The sequence below is a fragment of the Lycium barbarum genome, chromosome 6 (genome assembly GCF_019175385.1).
Source record: "Lycium barbarum isolate Lr01 chromosome 6, ASM1917538v2, whole genome shotgun sequence".
Lineage (NCBI taxonomy): Eukaryota > Viridiplantae > Streptophyta > Magnoliopsida > Solanales > Solanaceae > Lycium > Lycium barbarum.
The window spans coordinates 69,357,084-69,375,465 of record NC_083342.1 but is presented as its reverse complement, the minus strand read 5'-3'; positions in this window follow the sequence as shown (position 1 = coordinate 69,375,465).

Below are 18,382 nucleotides of genomic sequence, written 5' to 3'. Positions count from 1 at the left end.
AGACGTGGCTTCGGTTAAAGTGTTGTGGCGGAACAATAATAGGGAGGAGATGACTTGGGAGGCTGAAGAGGAGATGAAAAATAAATATCCTCACTTGTTTTCCACGCCTACAGGTAATCTAAACCCCCTTGCTTGATTGTGTTAATTGTCTGCTCAATCTATATGTTAGCGATAAGGAAAACCCTTCCCAAGACTCTTATAGAACCCGACGGGATAAAATCGACATTCGAGGACGAATGTTCTAAAGGGGGAGAGGATGTTATATCCCATAATTTCATACATTGGGACGTTTTAAACTAAACGCGACAAGTTAAAGACAAGACTATTTTAAGATACGAAGTAGAGACTTTAACTTCCGGTTTCGTTTCAAGTCACAAGTTACCTACAAATTTCGTTTGGTATAGAAGCATTAATGGAAAATTGGGATTAAATTAACCATGGTTAGATTATTAAGTGGGATTGGGAAACAAAAATCAGTCCACTAAACAAGCCAAAGTGGCCGTGTAAGTATAGTGGAATGGTCAAAGAATATTTGACCCAAATATTGAATGGGACACTTGTCCAACCCTTGCAACTCATATATAAGGCAAAATTCTGATTCATTATCAACTAACTAGCTCATTTCAACATTTACAAAGTGTACAAAATACAGTGACAGAGAGAGAGGCTCTCGGCTACAAGCTGGCCGAGAACACCCTCCTCCAAGTTGATCCAAAAAAAATCCGTTTCAAGCAATTCAACTCCCTTATAGGTGCATAATAACGTGTAGCATTCATTGGGGTAGCAAGAACAAGTGTTAAAATTCAAGAAGTGAAAGTGAAGGGCTAGCATTCATGTGTTTTGTGGTGAATTGAATGTTTATGATGTTGCATGTTGGTATTGGACTGTTTTTCTTGAAGTTGAAGTGGCCCGTGTGTTGTAGACTTAAATGGAATCATGCTTAATCTTCTTGAACATGTATTGGGAATGAATTGAATGTGTTGTAGTGTGGATAAATGGATGAAAATCATGAAGTTGTTGTTGTTGTGTTGAAGCCGTGTAGGGGCCTGTTTTAGAGGAATTTATGGACTGTTTTGTGTCATGTTTTAATTGTTGTTGTTATGGACATTGTGGTGTATTGTATGCATTATGAATATGTGAATTGAGGTGTTAAAGAAATGAATCATGTTGAAGGGGGAAACAGTCCAAACCGTGGACTGTTTTAATGTTAGGAGTGAGTTAGTGTATGTTGAATGTTGATTATTGTTATGAACGTATAGTGAAAGTGAAGTTTAATGATTCAAGTTGAAATTGAAATGGTTTGTGGGCTGTTGTAAGAGTTAATATGATGCTAAAACAGTTCCAATAATCGTATAAGTAATGTTGTAAACGTGTTGTTGTCGTCGTAGTTGAAGTTGGAAAATTGCGAAGCGAAAATGGTGATGTTGTGTGTGCTGTTTGGCCATGGATAAGGGCCTGTTTTAAATGATGTACGGACTGTCCAAAGTTCCCTAAAGTCATGTGTAAACAAGTTCGGATTGATACATGAAAGAATGACTAACAATATTTGCTTGTAGTACTAGTTGGTTTGAATGCGAACGAAACGTCGTCTAAATGTTGGAAAGGGATTGTTAACGTTAAAATACATATTGAATTCCCTCGTAGACTAATTTTAGCTCTTGATATCTTGATATAGGATAAGTACTATTGGGCAGCAAGTACAAGTTATAATATGACTAAACGCTAAAGGTATGTAAAGCCTATTCCTTCTTTCTTTTGGCATGTCCTAGACGTAAGTAAGAAATGATATGAACCTTGGGGTAAATTCTACTCTCTAGTTCCAAGCATGACTTATGATTCTATCCATTCCGTAATGTTATGGTCACTAGCCTACTATATGATTGACTAATGAATGATGTATAGAAGTTCCTACTCTTAAAGAATTGCATAATTAGAGGCATACTTGACTATCAAAAGTTACACCATGTCAAATTGATACATGTACATGAAATCTGAAACGTTCCTTGCTATAACTTGTAATGAGATTTAAAAAGAACTGAATATGATTATTATCCTGACACTTTAGAGCTGGTTAGTTACTTATCTATTGAGTCTCAAAAGATGATTTGCATGTATGTGGTTGCTTATTATTCTGCTCGTGCTTACCGCTATATCCTTCACTGAGTCCCGGGCCAGGACACGTTCTCGTGCACATATTTACTATATTACTCACCGAGCCCCTCACTAGAAGGCCGGGACACGTTATATATATATGATGATATGATGATATGATGATATGATGAAGATATGATGACATGATGATATGGAAATGGCGGCCAGGAGGGCATATATTCCTTATTACCGAGTCGCTCACTAGAGGGTCGGGACACGTATATGTTTATGTTATGATGCTATGATTATAATTACCGAGTCCCTCACTAAAGGGCCGGGACACGTTATATATGTTATATACAGAATGATTATTCAGCCTTGGTTACAAAACTCCATATTGATATTGATATGAGAACGATACAGATGAAATATGTTCAAAGGCAAGTTTTATGAAATTCTGATTGTTGCATTGGGTCCTACACACCTTGTCTCAGTATGAGTCTATTACTATATTTCATTCTTTACATGCTCAGTACATATTCCGTACTGACCCCCTTTTCTTCGGGGGGCTGCGTTCATGCCCGCAGGTACAGACGCTCGTTTCGGAGATCCGCCAGCCTAGGATATCTATTCAGCCACTTTGGAGTGCTCCTTTGTTCCGGAGCCTAGCTTCTGGTATAACCCCCTTTTGTTGTATATATATGTGTTTATTCGGGGTACGGCGGGGCCCTGTCCCGTCATATGATACTGTCATTACTCTTAGAGGTCTGTGGACACATGTGTGGGTCTGTATATAGTTGCTGTTTCGTTGTGAGGATATGACTTATGTTTGGGGCGTACCCATTTGTAGTGGCGGCCTTGTCGGCCTGCGTAGCTATATATATATTTGTTGTGGGAGCTGTGTATAGTGATAGCCTTACCGGCTTATGTGCGATATAAACTGTGAAAGTTGTAACACCTCAGGAGACAGGTGGCTTTGATATGCATATATGTGACATCTTTAAAAATAACGTCTTGCCTTTGTGTATGAATAGGACCTCGATATGCTAGTTGTGGATGATTATAGTTAACATGTGATATGAGTGTCCAACTCGGGCACTAGTCACGGCCTATGGGGTTGGGTCGTGACAGACGGCTCTTTACAAATGTGTACTGATTATAGGCAGCTAAATAAGGTGACGGTAAAGAAAAAATATCCTCTACCAAGAATTGATGATCTGTTTAACTAATTACTGGGTGCCAAGTGGTTTTCCAAAATAGATCTGAGGTCAGGTTATCCTCAAGTGAGAGTTAGAGAAGATGATATCCCTAAAATAGCTTTCAGAACGAGATATGGCCACTATGAATTTCGGGTAATGTCTTTTGGGTTGACTACTGCTCCGGCGGTGTTTATGAACCTAATGAATAATGTATCCATACCTCTATTAGATCTGTTCGTGATCGTGTTCATTGATGATATTTTAGTATACTCTCGGACAAAATCAGAGCATGCAGACCATTTGCGTATTGTCCTTGGGATTCTTCGAACTCGTGAATTGTATGCTAAGTTTTCGAAATGTGAATTCTGGCTGAATTCTGTAACTTTTCTAGGCCACATTATTTCAGCTGATGCATTCGAGTTGATACTCAGAAAATTGAGGCTGTGAAGACTTGGCCAAGGCCTACAACACCTACAGAAGTCTGTAGTTTTCTGGGTTTGGCAGTTATTATAGGAGATTTGAGGAAGGGTTTTCCTCTATTTCAGCACCATTGACGAAGCTAACCCAGAAATCCGCAAAATTCCAACGGACTGATGCTTGTGAACGCAGTTTCCAGGAATTGAAGGACAGATTAACTTCAGCCCCAGTCCTGACGCTTCCAGAAGGGTCAGATGGTTATGTTGTGTATTGTGACGCCTCTGGTGTCAGATTAGGTTGTGTATTGATGCAACACGGTAAATTTATTGCCTATGCTTCCCAGCAGCTGCGAAAACATGAAAAGAACTATCCGACCCATGATCTCGAATTGGCTGCGGTTATTCATTCACTAAAGATATGGATACACTATTTGTATGGTGTACATGTCGATATCTATACAGATCACAAGAGTCTCCAATATATTTTCAAACAGAAGGAGTAGAATCTTCAGCAGAGACGGTGGTTGGAATTTCTATAGATGGAGTAGCTGATGCACTTAGCCGTAAATCAATGGGAAGCCTATGTGAGGTTCCTTCGGAGAAGAAAGAATTAATACATGACCTACACCAGCTAGCCAGCCTCGGAGTTCGTTTAATTGATTCAGGAACCTAGCTGTTTTCTCCTTAGATATGGAAATGAGAGAGCGCCAATATGAAGATCCCCAGTTGAGCCACTATAGAGATACATTTCATGAAAAAGAGAAGTCGTCATTTGAAATTTCTATAGATGGAGTTCTTAGATACCGAGACAGGCTATGTGTTCCAAATGTTGCGGGACTACGTCGTCGAATTCTAGAAGAAGCTCATTACTCTCGGTATTCTATTCACCCATGGGCGACAAAGATGTATCACGATCTTAAGCTAATGTATTGGTGGGATGGAATGAAGAAGGACATAGCAGAATTTGTAGCTCAATGTCCAAATTGCCAACAAGTGAAGATCGAACATCAAAAGCCAGGAGGATTATTGCAGGCTATGGAGATCCCAACTTGGAAATGGGAAGTGATTAACATGGATTTCATTGTAGGGTTACCTCGCTCCCGAAACAAGTATGACTCAATATGGGTGATCGTGGATAGACTCACGAAATCAGCTCATTTTCTTCCAATCAGAACCATATATTCGGCAGAAGATTATGCAAGGTTATATCTTAGAGAGATTGTGCGACTTCATGGTGTCCCGATATCTATTATTACAACTAGGGGAGCACAATTTACAACCAAATTCTGGAAGTTTTTCCAAGAAGGTTTGGGTACCCAGGTAAGGCTTAGCACAACGTTTCATCCACAAACTGATGGGCAAGCCAATGGCACTATTCAGACCTTGGAAGGTATGATACGGGCATTTGTGCAAGATTTAGGTGATAGTTGGGATGACCACTTACCTCTCATTGAGTTCACATAAAAACAATAACTATCATTCTAGTATTCAGATGGCCCCGTATGAAGCTCTGTATGGAAGGAAGTATAGGTCCCCAATTGGGTGGTTTGAAGTAGGAGAGGTACAACTAATAGGCCCTGAGTTGATTCAACAAGCAGTGGAGAAGGTCAAGGTTATCAGAGATCGACTAGTGACAGCCCAAAGTCGCCAAAAATCTTATGCGGACAACCGTCGGCGAGACTTAGAGTTCCAAGTTAATTATTGTGTATTCATAAAGGAATCACCGATGAAAGGTGTGATGAGATTTGTCAAGAAGGGAAAATTGAGTCCTCGATACATTGGACCTTATAAAATTGTCCGCAGGATAGGCCGAGTAGCATATGAACTGGATCTACCCTCAGAACTTGAGTCAGTCCATCCAATTTTTCACGTATCAATGCTCCGTAAGTGTGTCAGAGATCGTACTAGGATCGTGCTTGTAGATGATGTTCAAGTTACAGAAAAGTTCCTAAGGGAGGTACCTTGTTACACCCCGTAAGAGTCTGTGCTATTTTAATTAAGACAAGAAAGAATGAGTTAAGAAAGTTCAAGGAAAGTTAATCGAGTTAGTAAGAATATCGTTATATATATGGTTGCCTTAAGTATCCCGAGGTGACATCGTAACCTAAAGGATTTGAAATCGCGTTATGAGCGTATATGAGGTAATGTGAGTGCCCTTTTAAAGTATTTGAGATTATTAGTAATGATATAGAAGATGGATAAAAGATATGAATATATTTTTGCGATTGGAGTTTCGTCGAAGCTTCGTAAGTTCTCCAGTTACGTTTAAGGTTATGGTGATTCTCCGGACCCTTCGAGACGTGTATGGATTGTTATGTATGTATATGGGTATGTATATGTATGTATAAGAGGTTACATGAGAGTTGGAAGAGGATTAGAAGATAAACGAATCTAAACAAAATGAATCGGAACAACTTCAGTAAAATCTCGGACCAGAGTTTTAGCCCATATTGTTGGGGGCATATATCCTAGTATATGAGGAGTTTTAAGGTGTTTCAAAAACCTAAAATGAATTTCATCGAGTCTAGTTTCCAACGCAACAAACCGCTAGTCAAAATGATATTTGGATAAGGAAATATGGACGATGCAATTTGGGCTGGCAGGGCAGCAAGTTTGGACCCGACCCAAACACTAATGTTTCGGCCCATGAGGCCCATTAACGTTAATATATATGGCAAATTCACTTGAGGGCTGATCATTTTCAGCTAATATCCTCGAAAAACATTAGAGAGAGAGAGATAGAGATCCTAGGCTAAGGAAGCCATTTTGATCAAAATCCGAGCTCCGAATCCCGAAGCTCATGAAGAGAAAAACGTTGTACGTTGCGTTGCCTTCAATTTGAGATAAATATTGGTCTTGGGGGATGAAATTTTCGTGGTGGAGCTTCTGATAAGGTATTTATAAAATTCCTTTTATGTTATTAAAGTGTTTATTTAGAGTTTTAACGAATTAGAACGGAGAAAACAACATTATAAACTCGTTTGTTGTTTTGTTGAAATTTATGGGTGAGGGCTGTTTTAATTGAAATTGATGGACTGATTTGAATTAATATTTTGGTTGTTGTAATCATGGATATGTGAGGAGAGTGAAGGAATTTAATAGTTAGAGTTGGAGTTAAATTGTTGTGGGTTGTTGTAAGGATTATAGAGATAATAATGTGGTTTTATTGCACATGAGTAGATGATGTGGTGTCGAGTGGCTGCTGTTGTATTTCCCTGAAATTTTCGGAAAATATTGCATGAAATAAGGTATAAGAAGTGCATATGGGCTGCTAGGTGTATTGCAAGTGTTCGTTAGAATTTCGGGCATCGTTATGTTACAGTTGGGGGCTGTTTTGATATGTTGTTGTTCTTGTTGAAATAAAAGAATTGAAGATATGGTTGTGTCCATATGTTATTGTTGGTATTTCTGTGTCAACAGGAGAGCAATTGGAAATTCGGATAGACGAGTTTATAGGGGAAATGCTGCCCAAATTTTTGTAGACAAGTGATGAGTTAAAGATTGAATACCAAAAGCCTTATAGTTAACAATTGGTAAAAATGACCATTTGTAGGTTTTGGGCGAAACGGAGATTGAGTTTGGACAAGCGTGAGTAGCGCGAAAGGTATGTAAATCTTATCCTTTCCCTCTTTGGCATGCCCTAGGTCTACTAGGTTGAGATTTCGGCCTCGGGGACCATCCTGCTCATCGTAACCCGAGATTAGTTTTCGTTACTATTCATTCAATGGAATTGAATTATAAAAGGTGCATTTTACTAGAAAAGTGGTTGGACTTCCAAAACGTTTACAAATGTAACCCGATCGTTCTAAAACTTTCTTGGATGACTCCGTAGAGTCTAATGGGCGTGATTCTCGTCCGCCGCCTCGACTTGGCCCGAGGTGGGCCCGCTATCCCCGATGCCTCTCTTATTGTTCTGTTTGTCTTATTCCCGTACGGTAAGTCAAGGGAACTCATGGTTATTGTTCCGACTACTAAACGGGAGATATTTTATCTATCCCGAGACGGATTTTAATGATTATTGACCCAATTGTGGGGACCGAAACCCTGACATGTGATGTACGGCTTTAGCCAAAGTACTCTTGTCCGGAGTTCGCAGGTAACTCCTGGTTATTATGCTGTTCACTATATGATAGGTGTTATGACCATCTTCATGAGCATTATAAAATGTTTTTGACATCTAAAGCGTTTTTAAAAATCTTACCCTGAGATTCTGGACAAACTACTTATTTTCTTTATTTTCCGATATACGATTTTGGTATACCTGAGTCCTGTGTGATGCATCATCCTGGCATGTGTGATTATGTTTGGAAAGTGATAATTTGGCATTTTGTCTGGTTATCTTCTGTGTTACCGAGTCCTGGGCCGGTTATGTGAATATGCGCATATGTGATATTGGCCGCTGGACCCTCGATCGCGGCATGCCCGACATTGACTGCTGGACCCTTGACCGCGTCATGCCGGACGTGTGGCATTGACTGCTGGACCCTTGACCGCGTCTGCCGCACTTGTGATTATGCCGACATAGACCGCTGGACCCTTGACCGCGGTATGTCGAACTTGTGATAGAAAACCCCTGGATACTTGACCGCGGTATGTGTGATTGTGACCGCTGGACTTATGGCCGCGGAAATTGTGCGTTGATTCTTCTATGTGTGTGAAACAAAGATGTTTTCCAAAAGAAAGCAAACATTTTGTCATCCCGATTTCCGTGTTGATTTCTCCGGAACTTCTTTTGCCTGTTGTACGCCGGATACGACTCCTTAGTATGCTGGCTATTGTGCTCGCTTTCTATATATCGTATTTCAGTTGTGACTTTGCTTTCTGTGTTGTATGCTTTACATACTCAGTACATATTTCGTACTGACCCCCTCTTTTCGGGGGGCTGCGTTTCATGCCGCGCAGGTACTCCCAGGTGAGTTGAAGACAGTATAGAAGATGTTCCAGTGCAGATGGCAAGCTCCATTTGTTCCCGGAGTGCTGCCGAGTCAGAGTTGGTATGTTATGCTTTCTGGATTACGTTAGAGACTTTGCAGACAGCGTCGTGGGTATTGGTTGTCAGTCTGTAAGCGGCTCCGTCAGCCAAAATGTCGGTCTGTGTTATGTACTGAATTTTGTATGATTATTGATTCGTTATGCTTGGAAGCTACGTGAAAGAATATTTCTGGAAAAACAAATTTACGATGTATTTCATCTCATTTGATTTGAAAAGTTTGACATGATTTTATGTGCAGCAAGAGTCTGAGGGTTCGCTCGGCCCTAGGTAAGGGTCGGGTGCCCATCACACCCTAGCGGAATTAGGGTGTGACATACCTATTGCTACACTAGATAGGCAAGTACGAAGACATAGAAACAAAGAAGTAGCTTCAGTCAAAGTCCTGTAGCAAAATAATAACCGAGAAGAAATGACTTGGGAAGTGGAAAAAAACATGAAGTCCAAGTACCCACACTTGTTTCGACCCTCGGGAGAGATCCAAGATGACACATCAACGTTATGACGTATGTAAGCTTTCTTTTTTATGCTTTTGGGTCGTATGTGTCCATATTTTCTTGCCGTTATGTTGTATCCCTGTGAGGCATTGTTATTATGGGTTGGTGTGACAGGATGGTAGCGTCATATTTGTTACACCTCGGAAATTTCTCGGTGAACGTACAACGAATAGACCAACGAAGAGTATGAGTGTACGATGTTTTACAAAGAAGGGGATGACTACTTATGAGTTTTGAAAATGCGAAAGTTGCAGATTTGCACTTCAGCCCAGTTGGTCGTAAAATAGAATACGGCCCGTAAAGTGGTTTGCGGACCGTAAACTGCTATCGTCTTTCAACATTCCAAAACTTCAACTTTCTACCAAATGTCTAAATTGTTAAATACGACTCAGAATACGGACCGTAAAACGAAATACGGCCCGTAAACCGTGACCGTAAACCACCATGACCTCCAGCAAACCTTTCTGGTTCTGTCATTCTTAAATATGGTCGTGAAAGACGGACCGTAAACTAGAATATGACCCGTAAACTGGGTTTACGACCACTGTCCACTTCGACTACTGTTCATAAAAATCAGATTTTAAGTTAAGTATAAGGGACCCTTTTTCATTCCATTCATTTCATTTTGACTCCACACTTCAAGAAACATCTAGAATACTCTCTATATTCATCCACAATACAAGCAAAGGAAAATCAAGATCAACAACACTAAATCCATGAAATCAAGAGTGTGAAACTCATCAAAGTTCATCTACACCAAGAAATTGCAAAGGAAGTGAAGTAGGGTTTTTGGTATAGAAGAGTATTTCTACTCAAGGCTCATTCCTACAACATATAAGGTAAGTTTTATGACTTTCTCATGATGATTGAAGTATTTATACATTGAAACACTTGGATTATAGAAGAATGTAGTAAATGGGTCATAAAATGTGAATAGTGCCATAGTTGAATGATAGTTGGATTGAATTATGAATGTTGATGAGTTGGGAGTATAAATATGTCATAAATGACGTGTAGACCATGAAATAGGTGTGATGTATGAGAAAATTTGATGATGAGCTAAAACCCATAAATGTGGAGAAATTGGAGAAAAATACTAGAATGTGGTAAATGAAGATAAATGACAATTGTTGATACGATATTGTGAGTGTTGTTGTGAATGTTTGATAGTTGAAATGAAACATGGGAAAAGTAGTAGAAACAAAGGAAATGCTGCCCAATTTCCCCTAGAAATAGTAGCGCGTTCTTCTCGTCGATTGACTAACGATGGTACGAATTCTCTCTTGAAGGTAGAGACGTGACATCAAAGGAAATCAAGCAAACGATAGCATAGTTAAACGACAAAGGTATGTGAGGCTTATCTTTTGTTTCAAAGGCATGAATCCTTCCAGTCCTATATAATCCTTCTACAAAACGAAGCCTATGAGTCCTTCAATATATTGAATTACATATGAATATGATGGTGATGATAATGAGCCAGAGTATAGCGATTCAAGAAATTCTGGCATGATGTTCCTATAAGGCTAATGATGTTATCTTTGTTAACAATCGCCTTATGCTTTATTTCCTTCAAGGCGAGGCACGATACTCATAAACGTTCATAATATAATCGGGGGTTCACGACCTTATGTCACCCCGACATAGTGTGGTTGCCCTTAAAGCTTAACGTATGCTCTTAATGCTAATATATGATATGTCTATAAGATGATTAACAATGCTAGTTGGTAATACGATGATGATATGCATAAGATACCAAGAAATGATAAGATGATCCTATGTTATGAGATGTGTAATAGTGATGTGTTATGATTGATTTTGTGATGATAAGATTCCACCGTGCCTATTTGGCCAGGCATGTCACCGCGAATGCGGGCTGCGTATGATTCCACCGCGCCTATATGGCCGGGCATATCACCGCTAATGCGGGCTGCTATGTTTACACCGAGCCTAGAGGGCCGGGCATGATCACCACTAGTAGGCAGCATATGAGGATTACCCGGACGCGTGTAATGATGCGGAGTACGATGTGACCATGTACGTGATGAAGTATGTGATGATGTATGTGATGATGAATGTGATGCTATATGGTATGTGACAAAACATATACTATGACGATGTAAAATATGATATATGTAAAAAGTATGTCGCTTATAACACTCAAGCAGGTTATATCTTTTCTTATGATTCATGATGCTTCTATGACATTGTTCATTTCATTCCTGCCTTACATTCTCAGTACAATGTTCGTACTGACGTCCGTTTTCTTTGGATTCTGTGTTCATGCCCACATGTAGACAGGGAGGAGATCTTGCTCCAGACTATTAGAAGTTGTTAGTTAACTGAAAGCACTCCCTTGTTCCGGAGGTGCTCATGATGAATCTTTTGTGTACAGTAGTATGTGTAATCCAATAGAGGCTCATAGATACTCAATGTGGGTTATGTGGTTTCACGACGTGGATGTTGTGTAAATATATTGATATACGTTATTTTATAAAAGCATTATGTCTTGTAATGAAAAGCAGTTTCTTTCGTAAAATGAGCATGAAATCGATAAACGATTGTTGAATGAGTCTAAGAAGTAGTAGTACGAACGGTGCTCGGTGGTTAGACCCGGGCACCCTTCGCGGCCCCTAGCTGGGTCGTGACAGAAGTGGTATCAGTGTAGTTCGTCCTAGGAAGTGTCTACGAGGCATGTCTAGTAGAGTCTTGTTTATGGTGTGTTGCGCGCCACATCAATAAACAAGAGCCTACGGGGCATTTAGGAAAATGACCATCTTTCTTCTTATGATATTGTGCGATAGAGCCGTGTATAAGATTTTATCCTCCTTAATAGTGTGTTGTGATTTCAGAATGCTGCCCAAGGGAAAAGCTATAGCCGCCCAGAAGGGCAAGACTACGACAAAGACGCGGGTAGAAAGAGAGCCTCCGGTGAATATTAGAGAAGGCGAGTCACAAGATAAGACTCCATCTAGCACTTCCTCTATCCCGCCTGATGTGGAAGAGCAAGGAGGAGCTCCAGCTCTAATTCCTCCGCCGGTTGCTTCGGGTCAACAAATAACCGAGGCCATTCAGTTATTGACACAGTTGGTTGCCGCCCAGGCACAGTGGCAAAATGCGGGCCCGAGTGATCGATCAGCCAGTACTAGAGCCCGTGACTTCGTGACTTTAAACCCTCCGAAGTTCTTTGGGTCAAAGTCGGATGAGAATCCGCAAGGCTTTATCGATGAGATGTTGAGGACTTTAAAGATTATTCATGCCTCCGAGACTGAATTCGTGGAGTTGGCCTCTTATAAACTCCGGGATGTGGCAGTCTTATGGTATAATAATTGGATATTATCAAGAGGAGGGAATGCGCCTCCACCCGTATGGCAGGAATTTGTGGATGCTTTTATTCATCACTATTTACCACCCGAGATTCGCCGAGCCAGGGCTGATAGATTTCTAACTCGACGTAAAAAATACGGGATCTAACAGGAAGATTGTCTAAGACCATATAAAGAGACCACTCATTCCTTTTTAAATGAGATGTATGACTCTTCAAAGCCCCACCACATGCCCAGGGCTGAATATTTGCTGTGTGGGCAATTTAAAGGGCCTAACATTGGAAAACAAGAATTGAAATGATTATGCTCTGATACCATATTAAAGAAACAGACCTTGATTTTTGCAGTCTGATTACCCAACTTAAAATGACATAATGATCACTGCTTTTAAAGTCCTGAATAACAACTGTCTGCCTTGTAGAATAATCACTTTTTGCTAACTTCATCATTTTGTTTCTATACTTTTTTCTCTTTGGAGCTAAAAGATAAAATTTAGTTGGGGATTCTGGGAGACAAATTTGGACGGATAAAAGTGACTGTTGTACAAGGAAGACGTTTGGTGATATAGGACATCAACCACATCCTTTTAATCCCGTCTACAGTACTTTAATCACTTGCAACTTTTGACGTTATTATTTCCTATAGTTTGTTGGGGAACAAAGTTATTTTGGGATTGTAATGATAGTATTATATTGTGGAGATTAAATAACGACAAGAGAGAAATATCAAAGATAAAAGGCATATAGGTGGAAAAAATAACTTTAAGGTTGAATTAAGGTTCTAAGATTTCAGGAGAGGATTAGGCTCCAAAAGTATCAGCCTAGAAATAGTGGCGCGTTCTTCTCGTCGATTGACTAACGATGGTACGAATTCTCTCTTGAAGGTAGAGACGTGACATCAAAGGAAATCAAGCAAACGATAGCATAGTTAAACGACAAAGGTATGTGAGGCTTATCTTTTCTTTCAAAAGGCATGAATCCTTCAAGTCTTATATAATCCTTCTACAAAACGAAGCCTATGAGTCCTTCAATATATTAAATTACATATGAATATGATGGTGATGATAATGAGCCAGAGTATAGCGATTCAAGAAATTGTGGCATGATGTTCCTATAAGGCTAATGATGTTATCTTTGTTAACACTCGCCTTATAGGAACATCATATATATTGGAGTTGTATATACCCACGTATATCATGCCTTTACTTATGAATTAGAATTGATTTGGGCCTCGCCTTTTAAACGTTATCTTCACAGTAACTGATTTAGGTCTCCCTTGGCTATCATTTGCATTCCATTTTGTATTGGGCTTGCTTTCCTTTTTTTTTTCCCCCTTAGAGATGTTTGGACCTGTCCTCTCATTTGTTGGTTTCCTTATGCTATTCCAGTGAATATAGCTGAATTATACATGATATATATCTTTATATGTGTGATCAAGTTTGAGTATTTCTCCTTTTAAATTTATGGTAAGATAATTAGTAAGTATAGATGCCTGCTAACCGTATTTTTCTTTTTCCCCTTCCCTTCTCTTCTCAAGGGAAACACTGCCGAAGGGCCACTTGGGCCAAGATTGCATCAAACACAGTTGTTGGGCCTGAAGCCCAACATCTCTTTCTTTCATCGAGTCCGAACACATGAAGGCCCAACCATAGGATAAAATGGAAACTGGTGGGCTCGGTAGGCCCACCAGCCTAACTCCCTCTTTCATTTGTACTTGTAAAGAATGCTTATGATGTTGAAACCCGATATGGTTGTGAACTACTCGTCCTAGGTAAATTATAGGGACCCGATGCCATTTCAAAAAACCAAGACTCAGCAAAAGATAAATAATCACACTTTCAAAATTTGGAATAAAGAAAGAATGGATTTTTAAAATTACGATTCGAAACTGGAAATTTGAAGTAGTTTTAGTATGAATGTACATTGATTTTTTGACGTTTAATTCGGAAAAATTAGAACATTTTTGTGACCATTTTGAGACAAAAAAATTGGTAACTTTACTTCTTTCAATTCAAAGGCCACAAAAACCAAGAAACTGATTTCAAAAGCATAAGTGTTGAAAATGGACTTCGAAAAGACTTAAGGATTTTCAAATCTTTTTGGGCCAGCCCAACCTTAAGTTAGAAAAATAAAAGGAAATACACTTAAACTTTAGTTTGAGGAAAGGTTAGCAATTAGGATATGGTTGACCTTCAAATGACTAAAAAATGGATAAATACATTGCTTGTGAAAGAAAACATTTTTTATACTTGTGTAAACCCATGGCATATTTACAAAGGAGATATACTCAATTTTTAAAAATAAAATTTATAAGGACTAAAGGCTTAACGTTGGACCAAGTTAGTTGAACTCTACTTGAGGGAAATCTTAAGTGTGTTTTGGTTCAAAAATGAAATGACTTCAACCCTTATAAACACTTTCAAAGGGAAATCCAACATTATTTTCATCCTCAAATGGAATTTTTTCCAAAGTGTTTTTATGACATGGCATGAAAAATTATGCAAGAACATAAACTGTTTTAAGAAAATATTACAAATCACACATTGAAGCTCGAAGGTCAATCGTATTCTACAGATTCTTAATATTGGGGTGCCTAATACCTTCACCAAGTAATCAGTAGAACCCTTACCTCGATCTCTGGTTTAAAAAGGATTTATCTATTGTTTAAATAAACCCTTTTAACTTGGTTTTCCTAATTTCTCTTATAAAATTAGGTGGCGACTCTAAAAAAAAATATAAAAATCCAATAGAGTTCACAACCTCGAAGTAACTTTTATGCCTCGCGTAAAAGTGAACCTTAACAAGTTTTTCAAGGTATGTAGGGATTCTAGATACGTGTGGGAATATGGTTGTTCTTCCCCACGCCACGTTAATTCATGAAAGCACTATTTCTCCTCAGAGTTAGAGAATCATGCTCAGTTCATAAAAACCTCAAATACAAGGTAATTATATATATATATATATATATATATATATGTATTGTCAGTCTCAATCATATTTCAGATAATTGTATTCATGTATATCATTATGATTGTCATGAAACTGATTGTAATCCATGTATGCTCATTCTATCTTTTCCATGAGCTCTCGGATACCAGTTATGAACTCAGATTGTTCCATTCCATGGATTGGCACATGTTTTCATGTCTCAGGAATCATATACATATATTTATATAGATTTTCATGTAAAACTATTTACAAACAATGTTTATGAAATCCACGAGCTTTTAAACTAACTATGTTTATGTTCATTATTTTTGGGAGTAGCATAGATTTACCGAGAAGGCTCAGACGCCTAAAACTACGTATGCTAACATAGGGTAAGGATCGCTCCGTCCAGTTAGGACAATACCTTTAGATTATTGATTGGACCCTTTCAAGTCAGTTTGTGTCTCATACCTTTACAAGGAATGAGATTGCCTTGCTGGCCGGGCTAGAGGCCAGACTCAGTGTACCCACTTGGTGATTCTAGTTTATCGGTTATACTTGTTGACACCCAATTTTGTCCCGCCTTTCCTCCGAAATACCTATTTACGCTTCCAATATTTTTGGCAAATTAAAAAATATATTTATATTTTACTCTTATCAATACTGGCGTTTCATTAACTTATTACAGTTACTAGTTACTACTACTACTACTATTATTATTATTATTATTATTATTATTATTATTATTATTATTATTATTATTATTATTATGTTACCAGTACTATTATAATTCACATTTTTGTCATTTCGGCACTTTTTACCAGCTTACACACACGCATCGCATAATTAAATAATAATGTTTATTTACTGTGGACTTTCGAAATATTGTTGCACGACTATTACGACGGCATATAATTTTATTGTCTGAGCACTAATAATTGCATATTTTATATTAAGTAATATTTTAACAATCTCTAGTATCGAGTTATTTAAATAGGTCTTTATTTAAATGTAGTAGCCCAATCAACCCATACTATTTTCGGACCAGTTCATAAAATCAGCCCACATTTTAATTCACCCCAGCCCCAAAAATCGAATACCCAGCCCACTACCCGAATTTACCCGACCCAGTCCAGCCCATCCCCTTATTTCTTTAAACCCTAATCCCTAATCTTTTTCCTTTCCCTTCATCTTCTTCATTTTTTATTTCAGCCGCCCCTATCGCCTCTCTCTCCTCTCTCACGTTCTCCCTCTTTCATCGTCATCCACCACGCCGCACACCCCGCTCCCACTTCCCTCTGTTCCCCACTTTCCTCTGTCCCCCGCTCCTCTCTCTCTCTCCCGCTCCTCCTTCTCTCTTCCTTCAAACAAAGCGAAACACCTATAAAGAGGGGGAGGTTGAATCGTTGAAGGGGACCGAATTTTGAACCCGAGGATCCCTTACTTAAATCAGATCAAAAAACCCAAAAAAAAAAAGAAAAAAAAAAGGAACAGATCTTGAACCCCCAAAACCCCTCTACAAAATAAGTTCTTTCAGGACCGGAAATCCCCTAAAAAAGAGTTTTCAGCCGTCCCAAAAATCCCTACGAAATATTTTAGCAGTCACAATATAGTTCAAATATCGATTAAAAATATTACACGTTTTAATTCGCTTTTCGCTGTTTCTGATCCGAGTGGATACTAATTCGGAGAATTTGAAGTGTTTCGAGGCATATCTGAAGCCCCGCACCCCATTTCGCTGCACTTAAAAAAGGTGATTATCCATTTACTTCTTTGGCGTTTATTTTGCATTCTTTGTTTGCTCTGTGTTATTTCAGTTTGTGATTAAAGCATGTCAGTTTAGTCAAGTTAACCTAGTTGATGGATAAATCTGTTCGTATGTCAGTATTAGTTAGGATTTTTAAATTAGTCTTGTATAATAGTTTAGTTAAATATGTTTTCCTGTGATAGCCTGTTTGGGTGTTTTAAGCACGATCTAAGTGTTTGTTTCAAGTTAAGTTATTATATGGCATGGATCAGATGTTTTATTAAGTATATTGTTTGGCTTTGAATCACTTGAATCTGGCTGTATGTTCAGTTAAATTAATAACTTGAAATCAGCTTTTGTATGGCTTTTGATGAAATTGTGTGAGCTCATATAAAGTGTAAAAGTGTATGTTGTTTCTGCTCCTGCGTTTAGCATACTGCCCATCAGGGATTTGTGGATTTGTCGATTTGTATAAGTGAATAGTTTTGGTTGCATTGTGTTGGCTTGGATGTTTTGATTAGTCAAAATCATTGAGAATGCTTATTTAGCTTGTTTGAAGATCACCTGATCCGTAGTGGGTTAAGCAGTAGTATGTTTAGTTCAGGGGAATGTTGTATGTTTATGCTTATTGGATTAAGTTAATTCAGCCTCTATCCTATTTGGGTGTTCTGTTCATTTTAGTCTTGCTATAATCAAATATGTGCTAGATTAGCATAATATAGTGGTCATTTAGCCTTGATGAAGGATCTGTTGGATAGCCTGATGCAATTAGAGTTAGGTTAATCCTCATGTAACCAGCATGCAAGACTAATTAGATGATTTAACATGTGAATTAGTTTATTCAACTTATGAGTTTGCATTACATTTGGTTAATTAGCTTAGCCTTGTGTATTAGGTCATGTATTAGCTTTTAACTTGAGAAACTATACTACTGTGAGGGTTAACTGAGGACAAATATGTGTCATCATGTTAATGAATTAGCTTGGACGCAATAGGAAAGTATGAGTGTGAGGTTTGAGTATGATAATTGCTTTGGATATGCTAAATATTGATCTGTGAGTACAAAGTTTAAAGTAAACTGAAGAAAGTGCACCTCTTATATATTTGTTGGTTAAAGGGTGAACAACTTATCTCAAGCATGTATAATTTGTAATCAAATGTATACTTAATTGGCTCAAAACTCAGTTTTCTG